This window comes from Macaca fascicularis, chromosome 12 (assembly GCF_037993035.2).
Source record: "Macaca fascicularis isolate 582-1 chromosome 12, T2T-MFA8v1.1".
Classification (NCBI taxonomy): domain Eukaryota; kingdom Metazoa; phylum Chordata; class Mammalia; order Primates; family Cercopithecidae; genus Macaca; species Macaca fascicularis.
The window spans coordinates 34,631,745-34,637,437 of record NC_088386.1 but is presented as its reverse complement, the minus strand read 5'-3'; the positions used below and the strand labels follow the sequence as shown (position 1 = coordinate 34,637,437).

The 5,693-nt window shown below is 48.7% G+C and overlaps 1 long non-coding RNA gene across 1 annotated transcript; it reads right to left on the bottom strand.

The window, feature by feature from the left end:
- Positions 1-790: 790 nt before the first annotated feature.
- On the bottom strand, positions 791-3,608 carry LOC141408138 (uncharacterized). Its single transcript, XR_012420937.1, has 2 exons — positions 3,054-3,608; positions 791-1,374 (listed from the first exon to the last, which is right to left on the bottom strand). It is a non-coding gene; the product is annotated as an uncharacterized lncRNA (long non-coding RNA).
- Between the last annotated feature and the right edge of the window lie 2,085 nt (positions 3,609-5,693).

Sequence of the window (5,693 nt, the reverse complement as noted above, 5' to 3'; positions counted from 1 at the left end):
AACTACTAGAAAAAAAAAGTAGAAAAAAAAGAAAAAAATAACTTTTGAAATAAAGACTAAATTAGAGGGAACACAAGAAGGAATACAAAGAATATGGTGCCTTAAGAGAAATACAAGATGATTTTTTTAATCAAAAAGAAATAAAGCAAAAGATATGAAAGATTTGAAAAAAAAGGGCAAATGTTAACAATAGACGAAGATCTAACATATGGAAACAGGGGTCTTTAAAGAAAACTTAAGCAAGAGAACAGAATAAAAACTAAAATCATAAAAGCATTTTTGAAATTATAAAAAAGAAACTCCATATTAAAAAAGTAAATCACATACCTGAAACTAATAAAAAGATATTTTACTAAAATTACTAAATGTCCTTTAGAAAGAAAGAAAGGTTCTTTCCTCTAGCAAAAACATTTAGTGATTTACAAAGTAAGGAAAAATTAGATTATCATTAGGCACTGCAATAGTGACATTTTATGTTAGAATAAAACAGTTACAAACTAAAGTAATCCCCCCAAATTAAAATATGCATAAATGATTTTATATCCAAGAAAACTGACTTTCAAAATATGGACCCAAATGTATATCAACACGTAAGAACCCACCGAATATTTTTTTCTGTCAATCTTTCTTACAAATCTTACAGAGATTGAATTGCATACAAGCTTGACATAAGGCTGGGTGGTGATAAGGCTATTTGTAGAAGGAAGACTAGCTGAGGTCTAAGAGGCAAAGAATATTGTAAAAGTAAACTGAGGCTGGAGCCGAACCAGGAACAAAGAAACAAAGCAAATGGCAGTGAGAATAGCCTTTATTAGGACTTGTGGGTGAGGTTCTGTGGTCCAAAGGTGCGGACTGAGGAAGTTGCACTGAGGGAGGAGGGAAGGAGCTTTTTATAGCCCGAGAGGTAGGGAAGCTGGTTGTACAAACAGGGCGTGGAGGGTCTTGAAACTACTAGGGCAGGAGTTGAGTAAGGGTCATGAGGAAGGGGTCTTTGGAAACTGTTAACTGCAACTGCTGTTTACGAACTTGTGGAATGCAGGTGAGCTGCAGGTCATGGGGGAGTGTGGTTGCCCAGCTGGAACTCTGATGCATGTAAGTCTGTGGGTGTGTACAAGGGTGAAGGGAGTCTTTAACAAAAGGCCTGCTATGCCAGGTAACGCTGCCATGTTGGGTCTAGATTCCTGCCTAACATTCTGACCTCTTTCTAGTAAGAAAATGGGGCGACGTGTTCATCTGGCTGCTTCCTGCTGGTATGGGTCATCGTGGGGTTCTTCGGAGGTCGGAACTTGGGTATAGGGATGGAGCAGCATCTGATTGAAAGTGACCTGGGAGACTTCTTTCATGTGGTCCTGGATGAAGCGGAGACACAGGGAGCTATAAGTAGCAAGAAGCCAATGATTAGTAAGGGGCTTAGAAAGGGTAGGACTTAACCAGCCACAGACGACTGCCACCACCTGAATGAGGGCCTTGATCCGAGGTTTTTCTGGTGGAGTCTTTCCCGAATCTTTTCTAGAGTGAGGAGTTTGGTTTCTACTAGTCCTGACTCATTGATGTAGTGTTCGGCCGGGAAGGAGAAAGGAGGGGGTTAGGTTAGAGGAGTTAAAAGGGCTGGGTAAGGGTACCACAACCAGTGGGGGCTTATTCAAGGCTGCACACAAGAAACAACAAGAGATGTTGTGTACCTTGGCCATGTGTACCACTTGAGCCCCTTCCCTGACTAAGGTTAGCCAGGAAAAAGGGTTGCTGCTGTCCTGGGGCTTGCTGCCTGGGCTAGAGCTGAGATGGCTTCCTTTTGTTGTCTGATGTCAGAGGCCAGGCTGACGAGGCTGCTTACGACCTTGATGTAGGCCTTAAAGATCCTGAGTTGGGCCACGGGATAAGACTCACTGTGCCCACCAGTCCTAGGAAGGACAAGATCTCTTCTGCATCCTGAGGAGGCTGGAGAGTTTCAATGAGGCTTATTCTATCTGCTGTGAGGTTTTTTGTAGTGGGTGTGAGGAGTATGCCTAGGTAGGTGACAGAAGGGCTGCAAAGTTAAGCCTTAGCCAGGGTAACCTGATAACCTCAGTCACCTAGAAAATTTAAAAGTGTAGCACTCCCAGGAAGGACTACATAGCAGTAGATCATCTACGTATTGTAGAAGGGTGCTATGGGTTAGGGGGCAGAGGAGGATGTCTTGTGCCAGTGCCTGTCCAAAAAAATGGGGTCTATCTCGGAACACTTGAGGCAAAACAGTCCAAGTCAGCTGGGAAGAAATATGAGTGTCTGGATCTTCCAATGTAAAAGCAAACAGAAAGTGGCAGTCTGGGTGTAGAGGGATGGTAAAGATGGCATCCTTCAGATCAAGGACAGTGAAATGGGTGGTGTCAGGGGGAACACGCGAGAGGAGTGTATATGGATTAGGAACAACTGGAAAGGTAGGGACTACTGCCTCATTGATGAGGCGTAGGTCCTGCATGAGATGATAGGCCCCAGAACTTTTCCATACAGGCAGGATAGGAGTATAGCATGGTGTGTTGGCTGGAACTAGAATGTACTGTTGGAGCAGTCGTGTAATGATGGGTTTTAGTCCTTGTCAGTGTTCAAGGGAGATAGGGAACTAGGGTCTAGAGGGGAACTTGGAAGGGTTTTTTAGCCAGATGCGGACTGGAGTGTGGTGCTGGGCAATGATTGGGGTGGAGGTGTCCCACACCTTAGGGTTAATGGGGACTGGAAACGGGAGTTGGGGGTCAACGTGGTGGGGTTTGTCAGGTGAGAGACGGGGGAAGAGGAATGCGAGGTGTGGGGAGGGGTTGGGTGGAAGTGAACTGAGGCCCCTAGCTTGGAGAGGAGATCTTGTCCTAACAAGGGGACTGGGCACGAAGGAATGATAAGAAATGAGTGCAAGAACAGGGAGCCATCCAGGCGGCAAGAGAGAGGAGGAGTCTGGTGGTAGGTGGAGGGAGTGCCGTCAATTCCCATGACTGTGACAGTGGAGGGGTGGCTGGGGCCACTGAAGGAAGGCAAAACAGAGTAGGTAGCCTCCGTGTCCATAAGGAAGGATATGGATTTACCCGCTACCTGGAGCACAACCCTGGGCTCAGGGAGAGTGAGAGGGGCCCCCGAGTTTGGGCCTCTTCACTTTTCTTTGGTGTCGAGGAGCTGGAAGGCTCTTCCAATACCTGGAGGAGGGTCGTCATGTGGAGGCGCAGCAACCATCCTTAGGCCAGGGCAGTCTGACTTCCAGTGGCCCATCTGCCGACAGTTCAGACAGGGGCAGGTTGGCTTCTTTGGGTTGGGGCACTGCTTGGCCCAGTGGCCATCGTTGCCGCACTTGAAGCAGGCATCAGGTGGCGCTCGGGTAGTACCTCCTTTCTGGGAGCTCCTGGAGCTGGCTGGTCTCAGGGCTGCTACCAAGGCCTGGGTTTGGAGTTGTACCTTCTGTTTTAGCCTGGCCTGTCGTTGGGCCTCAGCTGCATCCTCTCTGGAGTTGTAGACCTTGAAGGCCAGTTTGACTAAATCCTGGATGGGAGTTTGAGGGCCTTCCTCTGCCTTTTTTAATTTTTTTGGATATCAGGGGCCGACTGAGAAATGAAAGTGCCTCAGTCAGCCGGTTAAGAAAATCGGCCGGATTTTCATCTGCACCTTGGACTACCTCCTTTAACTTATTAAAATTGACTGACTTATTGGAGGCTGCCTGCATGCCAGCAAGAAGGCACTGGACCATCATATCTTGGCAGCGGCGGCCTGCCTGACCAACCTGCTAGTCCTAGCTGGGCTCGACTGAGGGCACTGCCTCAGTGCCAACTGGCATGGCGTGGTCAGTTAAATGAACCTGGTCAGCATGCTGCCTGGCTGCCACTAGGATATGCTCTCGTTCCTCAGGGGGCATGGTTGAGGTCATAACGACATGGGGATCATGCCAGGTGAGGTCATACGCCTGGCACAGGTATCTGAACTCTTTGAAATACTGAGTGGGGTTGGCTGAAAAGGAGCCTACATGCTCTTCAATCTTAGACAGGTCTGCCAGCGAAAACAGCACATGGACCCGGACTACTCCTTCAGTGCCTGCCACCTCTCACAAGTGACACAGGAGGTCGGTCCTGGGCTGAGTATGGGCTGAGACAGGCTAGGAAGGGGAGGAGGTGGAGGTAGGGGAGACAGAATCTGTTGCGTTTGGTGAGGGCACAGGAGGGGTGGAAGGGAGGGGAGGGGCTGACGAGGACGGGGATCATAGCAGGTCAGGCTAAGGAGGAGGTTGGGCGGGAGACCGGTGGGGTGGCCGGGATAGGGTGTCAGGAGGCTCAGAAAAAGAGGAGGAATCATCCCTCTCCTTGCTCGAGGGAAGAGACTTTGCGAGTAGGACCTGAGCTAACGAGCATTGAGCGCAGAGATCTGGGTGAGAACACAAGTCCTAAAAGGCTTGAACATAGGGTATCTCATGCCATTTGCCTAGTCTCTTGCAGCAGTTGGTCAGATCCGTGAGGATGTTAAAGTATAGAGTGCCTTCTGCAGGCCACTGAGACTGATTATCCAATTTATATTGCGGCCATGCTATTGTGCAGAAGAAAATGAACCGCTTTCATTTTATGTCTTGGCTGAGACTTAAAGTCTGGAGATTTGCCAAGAGGCACCCCAGAGGGGATTTTTGGTTTGGTTTGGACTGGGTAGTTCCCATGGTCTCAAGGCGGGCAGTCCGGAGGCAATGGGAGCATCCTCTCACTGCCACACGGAGTGCGGGGTACGGTGGCTTCCGGGGAGGTTGGACGTCTCCTAGTCCCCAGTGCCAAGGTCACAGTTGACCGGAGAGAGCCCCTGACGTGCCTGCGCATTTCAGACAGGGACTCCTGGAGGTAGCCTTCAAGACGGGGGGAAACTTACCCAGCAGTGATTGAATTGAGACTTATATTTGGTGAGACGGCTCCAGGCTTGCGGAGGGGATCCCGGCTCGGGGAGAGGAGAGTCTGCCCGACCTAGCAGGGGTCCAGGGAGGGATATCCTCCCGGGTTTCAGCACCAAATGTAAAGGTAAACTGAGGCTGGAGCCAAACCGGGAATGAAGACACAAGGTAAATGGCAGTGAGAATAGCCTTTATTAGGACTCACAGGTGAGGTTCCCCAGTCCTAAGGTGCGGGCTGAGGAAGTCGCACTGAGGGAGGAGGGTAGAGGCTTTCTATAGCCCGAGAGGTAGAGAACTGGTTGTACAAACAGGGCCTGGGGGGTCTTGAAACTACTAGGGCGGGAGCTGAGTAAGGGTCACGAGGAAGGGGTCTTTGGAAAGTGTTAACCGAAACTGCTGTTTACGAACTTGTGGAATGCAGGTGAGCTGCAGGTCATGGGGGAGTGTGGTTGCCCAGCTGGAACTCTGACGCATGTAAGTCTGCGGGTGTGTACAAGGGTGAAGGGAGTCTTTAACAAAAGGCCTGCTATGCTGGGTAACGCCACCATGTTGGGTCTAGATTCCTGCCTAACAAATATAATATGAAATGGCTATATGTTCAGGTAATGTGGGTATGGTAAAACTATTACAATGGGGAAAGAATCAGGAATTCATATTTAAGGAGATGTTATTTTGACAGGGATAATATTAGTACAGTTATTCTCAGATGAGTGTGTGTGTAATGATGGATAAAGTAAACGAATAATTATGGGATAGTCTGATTCAGCCATCTCCTGTGTCCTTAAAAAGCAGATTTCTTAGTGTGAAAGAAAGG